Source organism: Dasypus novemcinctus, chromosome 13 (genome assembly GCF_030445035.2).
Source record: "Dasypus novemcinctus isolate mDasNov1 chromosome 13, mDasNov1.1.hap2, whole genome shotgun sequence".
Classification (NCBI taxonomy): Eukaryota; Metazoa; Chordata; class Mammalia; order Cingulata; family Dasypodidae; genus Dasypus; species Dasypus novemcinctus.
In genome coordinates, this window is record NC_080685.1 from 56777082 (window position 1) to 56796624 (window position 19543).

At 38.2% G+C, this 19543-nt stretch overlaps 1 protein-coding gene and 1 non-coding gene across 4 annotated transcripts in view; one reads left to right on the forward strand and one right to left on the reverse strand.

Moving 5' to 3' along the window:
• Positions 1–5657, reverse strand: part of SEC16B (SEC16 homolog B, endoplasmic reticulum export factor) — a 62153-nt gene extending 56496 nt beyond the window's left edge. For 2 of the 3 annotated variants that reach the window (XM_058310172.2, XM_058274779.2), the window contains exon 1: positions 5551–5657. The gene's annotated coding sequence lies outside the window, so the exon portion shown is untranslated. The remainder of the gene's footprint in view (positions 1–5550) is intronic. The other variant, XM_071207579.1, reaches the window with a different exon arrangement.
• Positions 5658–15372: 9715 nt separating this feature from the next.
• On the forward strand, positions 15373–15479 carry LOC111760471 (U6 spliceosomal RNA). The gene has a single exon (XR_002794145.1). It is a non-coding gene; the product is annotated as a U6 spliceosomal RNA (small nuclear RNA).
• The last annotated feature ends 4064 nt before the right edge of the window (positions 15480–19543 follow it).

Below are 19543 nucleotides of genomic sequence, written 5' to 3' on the forward strand. Positions count from 1 at the left end.
GCAAGTAGTTAACAGCACTGACTAATATATATGAATATCGTTAAAAGGGGGAATTTTTGAACATATGAATGTTACTAGAATTTTTTAAAAGACATAGGACTGTACAATACAGTGAACCCTATTGTAAACAATGGACTATAGTTAACTGCATATTTATAAACATCTTTTTCATGAATTATAACAAATGTACCACCCTAATACAAAGTGCAAATAATAGGGTGGCATATGGGAACTTTGTATTTTATTTACTTTACACATAGTATTTCTGTAAACCTATAGCTTCTCTAACAAAAAATAATAATTTAAAATAGCAAGTTAGAAGAGTTACTTTCTAAGCTATTTCAGTTATATGTTTTTACTTAGCTGTTATCAGAGCTGTTCTTTATCAGTATACAATATAATCTGAAGTGCTTGTTTTTTATTTTGTTTTAATTTTTATCCTGCCCCTCTCTCTCATCATAATAATCTATTGTGTTCATAGCTTGTCTTCACCATCACTTACTATTCTCATCACTCAGCAGCATCAGCAATAATACGTCCATTTGAGGGCAGTAAAACTGCGGCGCAGATTTCACCAAACTCACACATTGCATCAGTATTAGTCATCAAGTGGAGGAGAATCACAACACAGAACTTCTAGCCCGATGCTTTGTGCAAAAACGCATATTGTTTAGTAATCATAATGCAGTCTACTTAATACAAAAATGCAATTATTTAAAAATCCATTCCGCATCTATATACTGGTTACAACTTCCAAAGTTATCAGTCATTGTAAATGGATTCATTTGACATGCTATACATACATAACTATAAAAATAAGAACTTGAAGATTAATTTCTGTATTTTCTCCTTGTCCATTTGTCAGCCAATCAAGGTTCACTCCAATTTGCAGGTTCTACTCCTCTGTCCACTGTTCAGTGTACAGAAATAGCCCATGTGTGTGCACAGTGTGAACACATACCTGTGTTTCAGAGGCACTCACATCCTTTGTTCTCTTACTCTGGAATAAGTGACTGCAGATATGGCAAAGCTCCACAGTGTGCTGTTCTAATGCTGAATTTAGCACATGACGGCAATTTCCAAAGGAACCACTTATAATGTCAAAAATCAAAGTTCAAACTTCAGTTTCTTGAGGACACTGAAGGGCAGGACAAGATGATGGAGAAGTTTCTTTTCTAAGCATAAATATCTGCAGTGGTCACAAGGGTGATGGCTAGAGACCATTATTTTCTGAAAGCACCTCATAAATGAAGGTTATAGATTCTCTGCATGCTGGGTAAATATTTCCTGCCCTTCCTGCCACTGCTGCTATGATAAGATTTCTGCACAAGCTTGCAAAGAATCTTTCCCTTTACACTAAGAATTCAATAGTTTGTATGCGCCATGACATCATGACACCATGTCTAATGCTGGTCCAGATGTCATTCATTGAATGAATATGACCGAGGTATGCCTCATCCCTGAGAGAATGGGGAAAAAATTGTTTCTTTTATTCAACAAATAGAATTTTAGACAAATACTAATTCACTTATTCATTACAATACAAAGGATTTCCTCCCATATTAGTTGACTCTACATAGCTCCTCTAACGAAGCTACTAAGCCCCAGAACCATGTGAAGGAACCCAAGACAGTCTCTATTCATTTAATAGCCAAGAAATGGGTAAGAAACTGAGTACTTCGCTCATCATGTATTTCTTGAGTGCCTCTATGTGCTAGGCATCATGTAGGTACAGGCCTCAGTAAGCAAGTAAGATGAACTTGTGCCTTATCCTCATGGAATTTACTATTCTGATGACAAATAATAGGAGTGGGTGACAGCAAGAAGCAGCTGAAATGCACAGCAAGAGTGCCAACCCTTCAGAGAAGGCTTCCCAGCAGAAGAGATATCTCACCTGAATCCTGAAGGATGAAGTTGCATTAGCCTGGAAAAAGGTGGAAGGCAAGCAAGAGAGCATGTGTTGCCAGTAGAAGAAAGAATATGAGTAAGGGTGCAGAGGCAAGGGAGGGCTGATGAACTCAGTGCAGCTTCAGAGGGTTTGATATTCAGTGTGGTTTGAATCTAGTATGCAAAGAGAGTGATGAGAGTCTAGATTGAAGAGACTGTCCTAGCTGACTTCCTCAGCTCCCTAGAGCAGAGCATGGCCCCAGCTTTCCCCAATACCAAGGTTGTTTGCATGCACTTATGGTAGACACCTGCTATTTCTGCCTGTTCAGCTTCCTGTCCTCTGGCTTCTGGTAATAAAGCCCCAATTTTCCTATGTGGCATGTGTGGGACTGATCCCCTCCCTTGGGTACAAGAATCATAGCTGGATAATCAGAGTCTTCCATCTGCCTGGCCATAGTAATTAGTTCAAGGGTTAGTACATGTCCAAGGAGCATGTGCCCAGAATGTATGCTTGAACTATTGGGAAAGGAGCATGCTTCACAATGGGTTGGCTAAGAGAGTAGAATATATGCCCACCATTCACTCATTCAACAAACATTTACTGGTTAACTTTATATGCCACATGCTGATGTAATCATTGGGAATACAGAATTATAAGACACAATTCTGTTTCTTAGGTATTCATTGTCAACTAGAGAGGAAAATTAAATAAAATAATCACTTTAATACAGTGTGACTGAGTGTAGGACAGGGGTTACACAGATTATTACATGCTCAGGAAAGGGCAGTCCACTCAAGTTCCAGAAGAGGAAGCAGTATGAACAAAGGTGTGGAGGCAAGGTCGAGCTGGTGGAAGGTTCCAGTGACCCACCAAATTCAATCAGGGAAGTTGGAGAGAGAAGCCCAGAGAGACAAGTTGGGACTAAATCGTGGAGTCCTTGGATGTATGCTGAAGACTATCAGGGACCTCTGAAAGATTCAAAGCAGGTGGGTGTTTTAGAAAATCACAAAAATTACAAGGTAAAGAATAGTTTGGGGAGTGCCAGTCTGCAGATAGGGTAAACCTTAGCAGTCAGATGCCATAATCCTCTTTAAAGTCAATAAAAACCAAACTAAAGCATTGGTGGAGGGGAAAAGGAGAGTAGGGGTTGGGTGTCAGAGTCAAGAGACCACAAGAGGGCAGAATAAACTGGTTTAGAAACTATTGGGATTATAGGGCTCTGGACTGGTGATTCTAGATTACAGTGCACATGATCAAGATTGAAATGCATTTTACTGGGAGAAGCAGGTTTGTGAGAAAAAGTAAATTCAAGTTGGCCACAGTATGTTGAGTTGTCTGCGGAACAATGTACTGGAGATGCCTGTCAGGCAGTGAATGTGAGTCAGGAGCTCCTAAGAGAAGTCTGCCAAGACACAGATTGATGGTGGGTGGTGTTCATTTGTTTATACATTGCTTCTTTCCTTAACATTTGTATGTGCTCTGATTTAGGTGTTATCAGAACACAAGTCATAATTAAAATCGTGGATATGAATGAGATTGTCAAAGAAGAACGCAGATTTGAAAGTGAGAAAATAATAGTTTAAGATGAAAGAGAGAAGTGAAGTCTGAGAAGGCAGAGTCACTGTCAAGGCAGCTGAGGGAGGAGAGAGTTGCAACCAAGAGGAAGAGGCAAAGGGAATAAATACAGTAAAAGACCAAAGACACCCGCCAGTGTCCAATGGAGTCCATAGGGTGGGCTGAATGGCAAAGAAAGTGTAGACAGTAAGGAGGGATCATGAGTGGTTGTTCAGTGGCTGATTGGTTGGTGGATATAAAATGGGAGAGACCTGAACTTGTTTTTAAGCTATGGGGGAAAGCCAGGGTAGAGGAGAGACTCAAGATAAGGGGGAGTAAAGGAAATCAGTGACGGATGTTGTCCCTGAGAAGGTTGATGGGGATGGAGTTCCTAGGGATTAGTCAGGGGTCAAGAACTTCACCTCGGCCTCTGAGAAGAGCAGGAGCCCAGCGGGATGCATGAATGCCCATGCAGAAAACTTTGTGTGCCAGGCGAGGCAAGAATGATGGCATTTTAATTTTATCCTAGATTAAATGGTACATAGATTACCAGCCTATAAAAATATGTTGATGACACTCCCACAGTTTACTAAGTCAAAAATGACTGAGCTGATGGGGATGAGGGTCAGGATGCTGAGATGCACAGCACAGTCACCAGTGAAGGGTACTTTCTAGTATATTTGAAACCACATTCCAGTTTATTTTTCACTCGGTTTAATTTCTTTCAAGCCTGTGGGTCACACCTATTTCAAGCAATTTCACTTTCCTTAGAGTTAGGCTTTTGCGTCTTTGCCCCTCAAAAGGCAGCAGCAGTTACCAAGGCACTTGTTCCAACCAATAACCATATGAAAAAAGAAACTCAGTTATTTAGGATGAGTCTGTGTGGAAGTGCCACCTTTGAGACATTTTTTCTCCTACCAATACTATACTGTAAATGAGCCAATGTAGGAGGATCCTTCAAGCTTCTTTCACAGTTTTATGAGGCCCATTTAGTAACATATCAGAGCCCCTTCATATATAAGATACTTCTTCCTAAATTAGGTGTGAAGCAAATTTGATGCTCTGTGAGAAGCTGTTCCTCAAAGAAAAAACCCACACTAGGCAAGGAATCAAATGTTACTGACAAGATGATCCATTCCATCCCACTCATTTTAAAGCACGTAAACCGAGGCCTGGAGTGACATACAGTTTATTGAGATCAAAGCCAGGACCAAATCCAGGTCTCCTGGCTCCCAGCCCAGGGTTCAGCCCGCCTCTCATAGCATGTTTTTCCTGCAAACTCCACAGGGGGAGAGACCTCTTCTGTCTTGTTCACTTATGTATCCCTAGCACAGAGTAACCACCACAAGTATGTTACTCAATAATTTGGCCACACTCAGGGTAGACTGCTGGTGGTCATTTGTGAGTTTTCATGCAGAGCTAAACATCAGAGCAAAAGGTCTCAACAGAAAGAAAAACAATCATCAACCCATGAACATATGGTTTGTGAACTTTGAAAATACCAGATATTCTGAAGCTCTGCACAAGCCCTGGGAACAGCAGCCTCTCACTAAAGGGAGCAATGCCAGGGTTTCATTTGTCATGGCTGGCAGGCACCACGCCTCTTGTCATCTATAGAGCTTGAGAGCAGAAGTTTCCACCCTGCCTCTAAGTCAGCTTTAACCAACTTGAATCCTCCTTAAAATATTTAACAGGCTCTCTTCTCTGCCCCAAACACTAACTGCTAAGCCTCCCTTCATCTTTCCACAATCAAACCTGCCTAAAAATTTTATATAAGTTGAAATCACATGTCATTTGCACATTAGCAATGAATTCCAACCACAGGGGACAGCTCCTGCCAGGGTATGCAGGCAACTCAAGGCGTTAGTGTTCAAAAGTGGCGTCAGTCACAGTTGAGGCTATTCTTTTTTTCATACAAGACCCTGTGTTTCTTCATTTTGTGAAAAACCATGTGCTGGTTGAATGCCCTTCTACTTTGGTTGAGACCAAATTCTTCTCAAATTAATCTATGAGAAATGTCTCTTAATAGGAATTACATACCCTCTTAGGGTTCTTGAATTTGGATTTGGATTTTAGTTAACTGATTAAGGGTGAAAGTAAGTACTTACATCTTTTGCCCTTAAATCAGGAGTTGCTGCTGCTGCTGCTGCTGCTATATCCCATCATGACAGCCTGCTGTTACTCACAGCTGGCAGAGACTGTAAACTGTGATGCCACGTCAGCCGCCCAGAACCCTTCTGCTTCTGCAACAGTTTCCTAACGGAATGATTTAGTGTGTAGGTCCTGAGGCTAGAAACCTGATCTGATCACCATATTGAGAAGGTCTGAATAAAAGAAGCCACCACCTGAGACTAGAAAAACAAACTACACATACCCTTTTGTAGATCTAAATGAGAATTCCAAGAGGACCTAAATATTACATTGACTTTTTAAGCAATCATGATGGCATGTTAATAACTGACAGAAAAAGCATCAGAAATAGAAACTGGAAAGGTAAAACTTAGGAGCTAAGTTAATATTATGAGTTTTAAGTTATTAAAAAATTATGAGTTTGGAGTGGTAAAAAAGAAAAACAGGAAAAATAAATGCTCGTGAATTGAGAAATGGGTGAATAAATTATGGGGCATTTATGACATGGTATAATAGGATACCTAACAACAAATAATAAGTAAGACCTTTCCCAATTGACTTGGAAGGGTTTCATTGACAAAGCATTGAATGAAAAAAGAATATTATCACATTTTTAATTAAAAATTCATGTATGCTTATGTTTATGTATGTGCATATAATTATGCATTATATATGAATATTTATTTATCTATATGAGTAAGAGTATAAAAATATATACACCTGGCTGTTAATGATACTTCTTTGTTTAAGGGAAATGGTACACAGAGGTAATGGGTGAGGGTGGAAGTAACTTTTTTAAAAAGCTTCACAATAAAAAAATATTTATTACATCCCGTTTCCTGGTAAAATTGTGTGTGTGCTTAAAGAGAAGCAAGTATAAGTTTACAAAAATGCTAATTAGTTATCATAAGGTGATGGGATTCTAGGTAATATTTTCTTCTCTATTTTTTATTTATTTATACTAAGGTTTTTTTCCCAAGGAGAAAAATTTATTTAGGTAATCAGAAGAAACACTGGAGCTGCTTTTATTATGTAAAAAACATTGACAAGTGGTAACCTGCCTGAACTCCTGTTTCTGAACCCCTCTGCTGAGTATTAAAGAGATTCACTTGTTTTTTTCTACTCCCTGTTCCAAATACACTCAAGAATTCTAAAGGTGTTCTCATGCTTATCTGAAACAGACAAGCTATGACAAAGAGAAATGTAAGACTCTTCTACCCCAGACCTCACAAGACCTTCCTCTCCTTTGAGAGAGATCTTACAGGTGGGTCACGTCTGTACACCCTTCCCGTTGTGCTGCAGAGGAAGGGACCCCAGCTCATGTAAACTGACAGAGGTGTTGCTAAAGGTGCTGTTCAATCCATACTTTCTTAGATATGCTTCTAGGGGTGACAGAGAAATCATTAGAGGATTTGCTGATTGAGGGAAGGAAGAGGGAAGTTGGAATTGGCAAACCAATCCCTACATTTTGTTAACAAAGCTCAAAATTGAGAAGTAAGCTCTTATTGATCATGACCAAATAACCAATGAATTTTGCGAATTAGAAGACAGGACAGGTCACTACATACTTACTAGTCACATTTTCTGAATTACAAATGCAGTGAGGTATGTGAATGCGTTTGGATGTTCAATTATATTAGTTACATGGACAACAACACAATTTTTAAAGTTGGGGCAATCTTAGAAAATTCAAGATGTCCAATCACCATTAGGGCTGTGTATCAAGTAGATATACATAGGACTCAAAAAGTATATATTGCATATATTTTCTTCATTACCCAGGAGGAGTGGGGGAAGCTCTGAATTTTAAATTATTTGGGGGAAATATCTGATTTAGATAAAAATTCCTGATTTATGGAAATATTTTAATAATAACTTCAAAAAAAAAAAGAAATGTTATTTTACCTTCAACTTTCAACCCGAAGTGGAGACCTAAGTTTTTATTACCATAAAAGGATTTCTAATTCAACCCACTTTACATAGAAATAATTGGGTATCCAGAGAGGTTATTACCTTGCCCAGGGTTAAACAATAGAACTCAGGGCTTCTGACTCTCAGAAATCATGCCACAACATTGTGCTGCAAATATTAAGAACAGATTCTGAACTGTGGGAAGATGGAGGTGCAGGAAACTCCAGGAATCAGTCCCACCACCGGAACAACTATTAAATAGGAAGGAACTGTCTAAATCAACTATTTTGAAACTCTGGAGTCCTGTAGAACACTGAGCAGAATCCAGGGAACAGGAGGAGAAAGAGGCTGGTAAATTACAGTAAATACCAATATATTGCTCTGTCCCCATTGGTTACAGGCACCCATCTGCTACTCTCACGGCAGGAAGCAGTGGAGTCCAGCCTCTAGCATAACTTGCTGAAGCCAAAGAAGGATATAAAAATCCAGTTCCAGGACTGTTTGGCACTTCCTGAAGAAGTTAAATATAGACTTGCCATGTGACCCAGTAATACCATTTCCAGGTATATACCCAGAAGAACTGAAAACAGAGACACTAACAGACATCTGCACACTGTTCAGAGCAGCATTCTCATGATGGCCAAAAGATGGAAACAACCCAGGTGTCCATCAACTGATGAAGAGATAAACAAATTGTGGTGCATACACAATGGAATATCATGAAGTGGTAAGAAGAAATGAGCTCATGAAGTATATGACAACATGGATGAACATGGAGGACATAATGTTGAATGAAGCAAGCCAGACACAAAAGGACAAACACTGCATGAATGCATTACTATGAACCAAATATATTGTGTAAACTCATGAAAGTAATACTTGAAATATAAGTCACCAGAAATTAGAATGAGGGTAAAAATGGAAAGCTGAGGGTTAATTTGTGCAGAATTGATAAAAGGGTTGTTTTTTAAATCTTTGGAAATGAATAGAAATAGTGAAAGTACATCATGGTGTTTGTAACTAGCAGAGCTATTATATGGGTACGACAATGATTGAAAGGGTAAGCCTAAGATTATGTATATTACTACAAGGAAAGCTAAAAAATGTAACATGGAACTGTGTAGTATAGTGATACCTCATGTAAAATACGAATATGGGTGATATTGCATATATAAGGCTGCTTTTACAAAATGTAAATATAAATATACTAGAGAGAAGGAAACAGAATAGCAGCTATGAATGGCAGGGAAAGCATAAAGAGATTGAGAGGTGATAAGGTTTTTTCCATTTGTTTTTTGTTTTTAATTATTATTATTATTATTATTGGAATAATAAAAATGCTCTAAAAATTATTCAATGCACAGCTATGATGAATGTACAACTATGTGATTATACTGAATACCAGGGATTGTATACTTTGGATGGATTTATGCTTTATTAATATGTATCAATAAAATCGATTTGTTAAAAAAATCTCCAGTTCCCCAAGATCCAAGGGGAGGTCAGGGAAGACCCAGTCCATTCTCTGATCACTGCTTTTGATAGCTATTTCAGATCACAGGAGGCCCAGCTCTGAAGGAGGCCATTGTTACAACCCACCGCAGACAAAGGTGGCAGAGACTTAAAGATGGTACACTCCTCAGAGGTGTGAGGACAGCTGAAGGGCTGCATTTGCTGGGCAGGTACAGAGTCAAGGAAGTGCAGCTTTGGAGAGCCATGATTGAAGCTCCTGGTGCCCTTCCTGGCCCTCCCTCGACCCCTCCCCAAGGCAGGTTGGAGCCAGTAGGAACTCCCTTTGTGGGTAGCTGACCTCATTCTGGCTGAGAAAGACAGACTGATATGGCTCTCTCCCTGAATTTGCTCCCCAAGCAAAAGTAGTTTGGGACAAGATACATGCTACAACATGGAAACTTGGAAACATTGAGTTATGTGAAGGAAACTGGATAGAAAAGCCACATATTGTATGGTTCTGTTTATATATTATCCAGAATAGATAAATCCATAGACATAGAAAGCAGATTAGTAGTTGCCATGGGCTGGGGAGAGGGACAATGGGCCATGACTGCTAAATGGGTATGAGGTTTCTTTGGGGAATGACGAAAATGTTCTGGAATAGATGGTAGTGATAGTTGTATAACATTGGGAATCTACTGGAAGTCACTCAATTGTACACTTTGTATTTTATGTCATGAGTATTTTACACTTCAATAAAATAAAATAAAATATTTTAAAAGGGGAAAAAAAAAAAAAAAAGAAATAATTGAGAAGGGTTCCTTGGATTAAAGGCTTATCTTCTTTAAGTCCTGCGTGGAACACCTGAGAGAGGGAGAAGGTTTGTCTCCTGAGAAGGAGAGGGGACTTTCAAACCCCAGTAAACAGGAGAATTCCTAAAGCCACTAGCAAACACAGAGGACAAGATACAGGCTTAGAAAGGACAGGGAGGACCCTGCACTTCGCATTCACCTTGGGCTGACCTTCCTAATACAAGGGCTGAAATCTCACAGAGAGCAGCCAACACAAAGACAATTTGCAAAGGATGTGAAAGGTATTTTCCACTTAGGTTTGCTTGGTTTTGTTAATTCCTAACACTCAAGAAAATCTCTGTTGTATCTCTAGCTGGTTAAAATATCAAGAAAAAGATACCTCAGGGAATATGTTCCAGAGTTAACATTTTAGAATATTAAAATGTACAGTATGTAACAAAATATCATGAGGCAAAAAAAAATAGGAAATGATGGCCCAACCAAAGGAAGAGGATAAAAACACAGAAAACATCAATGAAGAAGACCAAAATGTGGACATACCAAAGGCTTTTTTTTTTAAAGATTTATTTATTTCTCCCCCGTCCCCACCCTGGTTGTCTGTTCTCTGTGTCTATTTGCTGCGATGTCTTCTTTGTCTGCTTCTGTTGTTGCCAATGGCAAGGGAAACTGTGTTTCTTTTTGTTGCTTTATCTTGTTGTGTCAGCTCTCCGTGTGTGCGGTGTCGTTCTTAGGCAGGCTGCACTTCCTTTCGCGCTGGGCGGCTCTCCTTACCGGGCGCACTCTTTGCGCGTAGGGCTCCCTTATGCGGGGCACCCCTGCGTGGCACAGCACTCCTTGCGCACATCAGCACTGCACATGGGCCAGCTCCACACGGGTCAAGGAGGCCCAGGGTTTGAACCGCGGACCTCCCATGTGGTAGGCGGATGCCCTAACCACTGGGCCAAGTCCACTTTCCCAAAGACTTTTTAAAATATTCTACAATGTACTCAAGGAGATGAAGGAAAATATACAGAAAGAACTAAATGATACCAGGAAAACAATGAATGAACAAAATAAGAACCTCAAAAATGAGCTTAAAATTTTTAAAGGGAACCAAACAGTACTGGAGTTGAAGACCACAATAACTGAAATGAAAAATTCCCAAAGGGTTTCAGCAGCAAGTTGGAGATGGCAAAAGATGGACTATGTGAACAAAAAATACAAGATAATTGAAATAAGTCAGGCTGAGAAGCAGAAGGAAAAAAATTATAAAAAATGAATATAATCCACGAAACATCTGGGACACCATCAAGGATATCAATATATGCATTATGGTAATACCAAAAAGAAAAGAAAGGACAAAACAGAAAAGTTCCCATTAGAAAAGATGTGAACATGGACATCCAAGAAGCCCAGTGAACACAAAATAGGATAAACCTGAAGAAAATATATTCCCCGTCAAATACTGATTAAATTGTTGGATGCAAAGAATGAAGAGAGAGTTCTGAAATCAGCAAGAAAAAAGCAATGTATTATGTAAAAGGTAGTTCTAATTAGATTAAGTGCCAATTTCTCATCAGAAACCAGGGAGGCAAGAAGGCAATGGGTTGAAATACTTAAAAGGCTGAGAGAAAACTGCCTGTCAAGAGCTCTATATCTGACAATACTTTCTTTCAAAAATAAGCTAGACTCAGCCAGCATACAAACAATCCAAAGATTTAAGTCTCTGAGAGATATATTTAACAAGTATATTGAAAATTACAGGTTCAAATAAAGAGATTAGAATCATCATGATTAGGAACAGTATAAATGAGTATAACTATGTTGTATTTGGGGCAATACATTTTCATATATGCCCAAATAGGGCCTGCCAAGGAGATGCTGATTTCATGAGGATGTGTGCCTTGCCTCTTATGTCCAGACATCCCTAGATAACTCAGGAGCATTCTTGTTTGAGGCTTTGTTTACTGTGGCAGTTAGTGAAATCTGCCTAAGACCTGCATAAGTGTACCCAGCTCTATTGTGGTCAACTACTCTCCAGTTCTCCAGGCTTGTCCTGGACAACCAACAAAACAATGATGGAGAAGTAGATGTGGCTCAAACATTTGGGCACCCACCTACCACATGGGAGGTCCCAGGTTCAGTTCCCAGTGCGTCCTAAAGAAGACAAGCAAGACAGTGAGCTGACCCTACAGGCTGGCACAGTGAGCGGATGCAGTAAGATGACGCAACAAGGAGACACAAAGAGGAAACACAATGAGAAACCCAACAAAGCAGGGAGCTGAGGTGGCTAAAGTGATTGACCACCTCTCTCGCACATGGGAGGTCCCAGGTTTGGTTCCCAGTGCCTCCTAAAGAGAAGACAAGCAGACACAGAGAGCACCAACAAATGGACACAGAGAGCAGACAGCAAGTGCAAACAACAAGGTGGGGGGGAGGGGAATAAATAAATAAATTAAATCTTTAAAAAAAAAAAAGATGATGGGCAAGTCTCACCCCAAAAAACAGGAAGTATCTACATACATAATAATTCCTTCCATCTGCCCCAAAACATTTAAGTCCCTCTCACCCTGAAACAGGATGAGACATCATCCTAAATTCCTCAAGACTGAGGAATTAAGAAACTTAAGGGGGGAATATAACCACAGACCAAAGTAGATTTACTGTTATTGTATCTTGTGTTAACAGAAGAACTTGTAACATTGATATAAAGATAGTAGTTTCCTGGGGTTAAGTATGCAGGTTAGGGGAGGGGTGAATAGGTAGTAAAAAGGGAATACTTAGGGCAGTGAAATTATTCTGTATGATACTGCAGTGACAGATACATCACACATTTGTCAGAGCCTATAAAACTGTACAGCACAGTGTAAACCATAATGTAAACTATAGACTTTGATTAGTAGCGATGCTTCAATATTGGTTCATTAATTGTAACAAAAGTACCACACTAATGTAAGATGTTACTATGCGTGTTGGTATTGGGGGTTTTATGGGAATTCCCTCTACTTTCTGTGTAATTTTTCTGTAAAGCTAAAACTTCCCTAAAAATAAAGTTTATTATTACTAAAAAAATAATAAGCAGGAGATTAAGGACATTTCCAGATAAACAATGTTGAGGAAGTATATCACCACTAGACCTGCCCTACAAGCAATGCTAAAGGGAGTTTGTCAGACCAAAAGAACACCAGAAAGTGGTTCAAAGAGGCATAAAGAAATAAAGATCTCCCATAAAGATAACTTCTTGGGTAATTATAAATACCAGTACTATTGTATTGTATTTTTTAGTATGTAATTCTACTTCCTACAGGTACTAATATACAAACACATAAAAATAATGATAAATCTATGCTTTCGGACACAATGTATAAAGATAGAATTTGTCACAAGTACAAAAAAACAGTGGGGTGATGAAGGGGACCAGAATCAGTGTGTGTGTAGGCTATTGAACTAAAATTGGTATGAAATCAAATATGATTATTATAAATTTAGGAAGTTAAATTTTAATCCCATGGTAACCACAAGGAAAATATATTAAAAAATAGATGTGTCCAGATAGAAAAGAGAAGGGACTCAAAATGGTAAAATACAAAATATCAAATAAATATGAAAGTAAGCATTAACAGAAGAATTCAGCTCAAAAAGGTATGTCTTACAAAGACTAAATAGCAAACTGGCAGAAGAAAGTCATGCATTATCATTAATTATTTTAAATGTAAATGGGTTAAATACTACAGTCAAGAGGCAGAGACTGGCAGAATGGATAAAAAAGCATAACCCAAGGGCCTGGCATAATGTTCTGTCTTCCTTCACTAGGCACTGCTCTTATAATCAGGGGATTCTTGCTGTCCTATTAGAGAATGTAGCAGAACTCCCCAGGATGGGAATTCAATATTCTTTCAGTTATTGTGTAGATATCCACCCACCAAAACAATGCCCCATGAATATATTCATATACCTTAGAGGCATGCCCCAGGTGAACCCCTTTCCATGCATACCTCCATCACTGGCATCCTACACCAGTGATCCTCCCTTCCCACTGTTGTGATACTTCTGTGATCCAAAACCTCTCCAAAAATAAAGCCAACCGGATAACAAAGTAAAACTAATAGGAAAGGAAATAATTTTAAAATAGTCAATAAAATTTTTTAATTTTTAATTTGAAGTAATAAAAAATTTTTTAGACATCATGTCTTTCATCACTATAAGATCTGTTATCTTGTATGTACAGTGACATTTTCCTCTATATAGTCCCCCAGTGCATTATTTTTTTTTCATTTTATCTTCAAAGAAGCTTTAGAATACAGAAAAGTCACATAGAGAATATATGGGATTCCCATATACCCAGTGCCCTTCCCCTACTAATAACATTTTACATGCAGATGATATATTTGTTACAATTGATGTACAAATATTGAAGCATTTCTACTAACCATGGTCAACTATATGTTGTTTACAATAAACTTGCCTTAAATTCAAGGACATAAGTAAACTGAAAGTGAAAGGATGGGGGAATATATATACCATTAAGGCAGTAACCAAATGGTAGGCTATACTAAAATAGACGTTCAGTCAAAAACTGTTATGAGGGACCAAGATGGTCATTATATACCAGTAAAGGGGTCAATTCAACAAGAAGATTTAACAATTATCAATATATATGCACATAACAGCAGAGTCCCAAAATATATGGAGTAAATACTGTCAGATTTGAAGGAAGAAGTACACAGTTCTACAATAATAGTAGGAGACTATATGTACCCCTTTCAATAATGGATAGAACATCTAGAAAGAGGATAAATAAGGAAACAGAAAACATGAATGATACTCTAAAACCACTAGACCTAACGAACATGTATAGAACACTTCACCCAACAACAGAATACATATTCTTCTCAAGTGCACATGGATCATTCTCAAGGATAGACCATATCTTAAGTCACAAAAATAAGTCTCAATGAATTTAAAAATATTGAAATCATACAGTGTATCTTCTCCAACTACAATGGAATGAAGTTAGAAATCAATAACAGAGGGAGAAAGGGACATATCACAAATATGCGGAAATTAATTTTATATACCCTTAAACTCTTAAGTGGTTTAAAGAGGAAATCAGCAAATATCTTGGGACATATGAAAATGAAAATACAACATGCCCAAACTTATGGGATGCAGGAAAGGCAGTACTGAGAGGAAAATGTATTGCTCGAAATGCTTACGTTAAAAAAGAAAAAAGATTTCAAATCAAAGACCTAACCACAGAACTGGAAGAACTAAAAAAAAAAGCAAACTAAGCCCAAAGCAAGCAAAAGGAAGGAAATAACAAAGATTAGAATGGAGATAAATGAAACAGAGAAAAAAAATAGGATCCATGAAACCAAAAGTTGGTTTTCTGAAAAGATCAATAAAATAAACAAATCTTTAGTAGACAGATAAAGAAAAAAATGGAAAGTATGTGAATAATTAAAACCAGAAATTAAAAGGGGGCATTACTACAGAGCATTACTGAAATTAAAAAAAAAAACAAAACCTATACAGGATACTTGGAACAAATGGATGCCAACAAATTATATAACCTAGATAAACAGGACAAATTATTTTTTAAAAAAAACACAAACTACCTGTACTGACTCAAGAAGAAATAAAAAGGTGTTCACTTTGACAGCATAGATACTAAAGTTGGAATGATACAGAGGAGATTATCATGGCCCTTGCACAAGGATGACATGCAAATTCATGAAGCAGTCCTTATTTTTTACTCTATCAATTGATACACAAAAGGCATTTGACAAAATACAGCATTCTTTCTTGATAAAAATACTACAAAAGATAGGAACTGAAGGAATCTTTCTCAACATAATAAAGGCCATATATGAAAAACCCAAAGCTAACATTATATTCAATGGTGGAAGACTGAAAGCTTTCCCACTGAGAACAGAGACAAGACAAGAATCACCATTCTTACCACTGTTGTTCAATACAGTGTTAGAGTTTCTAGTTAGAGCAATCAGGCAAGAAAAAAATAAAGGGTATTCAAATAGGAAGGAAGAAGTAAAACATTTTCTATTCACAAATGATACAATCCTATACCTAGGAAGTCCCAAAAAATCTATCGTAAAGCTGCTAGAGCTAATAAATGATTTCAGTAGAGTGCAAGGATCCAAGATGAATATGCAAAATTCAGTGATGTTTCTATACAGTAGTAATGCACAATCTGAGGATGAAGTCAGGAAAAAAATTCCATTTATGATAGCGACCAAAAGAATCAAATATTTAGGAATAAACTTAAGAAAGGATGTAAAACAATTATATTCAGATAACATTCTCATGGATTGGAAGACTAAATATCATTAAGGTACCAGTTCTAACCAAATTAATATACAGAGTCAATACCTGCATTTTTTAAACAAATGAAAAACAAATATCAAATTTATTTGGAAATGTAGGCAGAAACATCTTAATAAGGAAAAGCAAAGTTAGAGGACTTTCACTTCTGGACTTTAAATCATATTACCTAGCTACAGTGATTTAAAAAAAAAAAACAGCATGGTGGGAAGCAGATTTGGCTCAACAGCTAGAGCATCCACCTACCACATGGGAAGTCCAGGGTTCAAACTCAGGGCCTCCTGACCCATGTGATGAGCTGATGCACAGTGCTGATGCATGTAAGAGTGCCATGTCATGCAGGGGTGTCCCCCTCATAGGGGAGCCCCACACGAAAGGAGTGCACCCCATAAGGAAAGACTCAGTACAAAAAAAAGTGCTGCCTACCGAGAGTGGTGCCTCACACACGGAGAGCTGATGCAGCAAGATTAGGCAACAAAAAGAGACACAGATTCCCAGTGCCACTGACAAGAATACAAGCAGACAAAGAAAAACACACAGTGAATGGACACAGAGAGCAGACAACTGGGGGGGGGGGGCGGGGAGGGCCAGGAAGGGGAGAGAAATAAAAAATAAATCTTTAAAAAAAAAAAACAGTATGGTACTGGCAGAAAGATAGACACATAGACCAATGGGACTGAATTGATAGTTCAGAAACAGACACATCTATGGTCAAATGATTTTTGACAAGCCTGTCAAACCCACCTAGCTGAATAAGAACTGTCTATTCAACAAACAGTGCTGGGAGAACTGAATATCTATAGCCAAAAGAAAGAAAGAGGACCCCTGTCTCACACCTTATACAAAAATTAACTCAAAATGGATCAAAGACCTAAATATAAAAGCTAGAATCATAAAGCTCCTAGAAGTAAATGTAGGAAAACATCTTCAAGACCTGTTGATAGGTGGTGCATTCTTAAACCTTACACCAAAAGCACAAGCAATAAAAGAAAACAAGGGTAAATGCAACCTCCTCAAACCTAAACACTTCTCTGATTCAAAGGAGTTCATCAAGAAGGTGAAATGGCAGCCCACTAAATGGGAGAAAATATGTAGAAATCACCTATCCAATAAGGGTTTGATTCACATTTTATAGAAGAGATCATGCAATTCAACAAAAAAAGAGCAAACAACCCAATTCAAAAATAGGGAAAAGACTTAGACATTTCTCCAAAGAGGAAATACAAATGGCCAAAAGGCACATGAAAAAAATGTTCAGTATCACTAGCTATTAGGGAAATGCAAATCAAAATGACAAAGAGATATCATCTCACACCACATAGAACAGCCATTCTTAAAAAAAAAAAAAAACAGAAAGCAATTAGTGCTGGACAGAATGTGGAGAAATAGGAACCATCCTTCATTATTGGTGGGATTGTAAAATGGTGCAGCCTCTGTGGAAAAGTTTGGTGGGTCCTCAGGAAGCTAAATATAGAACTGTCATATGATCCAGCAATTTTTCAACTAGGAATGCATCCAGAAGAACTGCAAACTGTGATGTAAGCAGAGATATCAGCACGCCAATGTTCAATGTTCACAATTGCCAAAAGATGGAAACAACCTAAGTGTCCACCAACCAACAAATGGATAAACAAAATGTGACATATACATACAATGGAATACTATGCTACAGTAAGAAGAAATGAAATTGGGCACGTATGATAACTTGGATAAATCTTGAAGACATTATGCTAAGTGAAATATACCAGACACACAAGTTCGAATATTGCATGGTCTCACTAATATGAACTAAATACGAAGAATAAACTCACAGAGTTAAAATCTAGAGTACAGGTTATTAGGTGATAAGAGGAAGGCTGTGAAGGAATACTGATGCTTAATGTTTGCAGAAATCTTAATTAACTTGACTGTAAAAGTGTGGAAATAGATAGAGTTGATGGTACACATTATAATGAGTAGCAGATGGTTTATAAATGGTATTGTGGCTGAAAAGGGTAGTCTAGGGATGTAAATATCAATTGAAAAAAAGCTAGAGAATAATCTAGGGACTGGATAACAGTGAACCCAGAGGTGGATGAGAATTGTGGTTAATAGTACAAATGCAAGAATGTTATTCTGTGAACTAGAACAAAGGCATGTCACTATTGCAGGGTGGTGGGAATGTGGAGAAGCATGGGAAAAATACAATTAATGTAATCTATGGACTATAGTTAACAACAATACTGTAATATTCTTGGATCAATGCCAAAGATGTGTTAAAAATATGGGGGTATGGAAAAATATGTCAAATATACACTATGGATTATAGTTAGTGGTAATAGAGGATATTATCTCATAATCTGTAACAAATGTTCCACAGTTGTCCGAGGTATGGTGAAGAGTTGTTCTATGAGAATTCTACACATGTGCATGATTGTTTTATAAGTTTACAAATTCTGTAATAAAAACATATGTTTTCATTCTGTTTTATTTTTTAATTATCTTTCTTTAAAGTTAATACATCACATAAAACATTACATTAAAAAACATAAGAGGTTCCCATATACCCCACCCCCCACCCCCTACTCCCATCAATTTTTTATTGTATTTTTTGAAGATACATAGATCACAAAAAAAATACATTCAGAAAATATATAACCTCTTATGTTTTCTGAACATACCCCTACCCCCTCTCACCCCACTCCTCCCACATCAACAACCTCTTTCATTCATTGCATTTGGTGAATACATTTTGGAGCCCTGCTGTACCACATGGATAATAGTTTACACTGAAGTTTACACTCTCCCCCAGTAAATTCAATGGGTTATAGAAGGATATATAATGTCCAGCATCTGTCCCTGCAACTTCATTTAGGACAACTCCAAGTCCCAAAAATGCCCCCACATCATATCTCTTCTTCCCTCTCCCTGCCCTCAGCAACTACCATGGCCACTTTCTCCACATCAATGCTACAATTTCTTCCATTACTCATCACAATAGTTCTATAGTAGAATATCAGTAAGTCCACTCTAATCCATATTTTATTCCTCCATATTTTTAAAATGTAAAAAAAAAAGAAGAAACAAAAGATCCCAACAATACAATAACTAGCAAAGAGATTGAATTGGTCATCAAAAACCTTCTAACAGGGAAGCAGACTTGGTCCAGTGGTTAGGGTGTCCGTCTACCACATGGGAGGTCCGCGGTTCAAACCCTGGGCCTCCTTGACCCATGTGGAGCTGGCCCATGCGCAGTGCTGATGCGCGCAAGGAGTGCGGTGTTACACAGGGCGTCCCCCGCGTAGGGGAGCCCCACGCACAAGGACTGTGCCCCGTAAGGAGAGCTGCCCAGTGGAAAAGAAAATGCAGCCTGCCCAGGAATGGTGCCGCCCGCACGGAGAGCTGACACAGCAAGATGATGCAACAAAAAGAAACACAGATTCCTGTGCCACTGACAACAACAGAAGCGGACAAAGAAGATGCAGCAAATAGACAC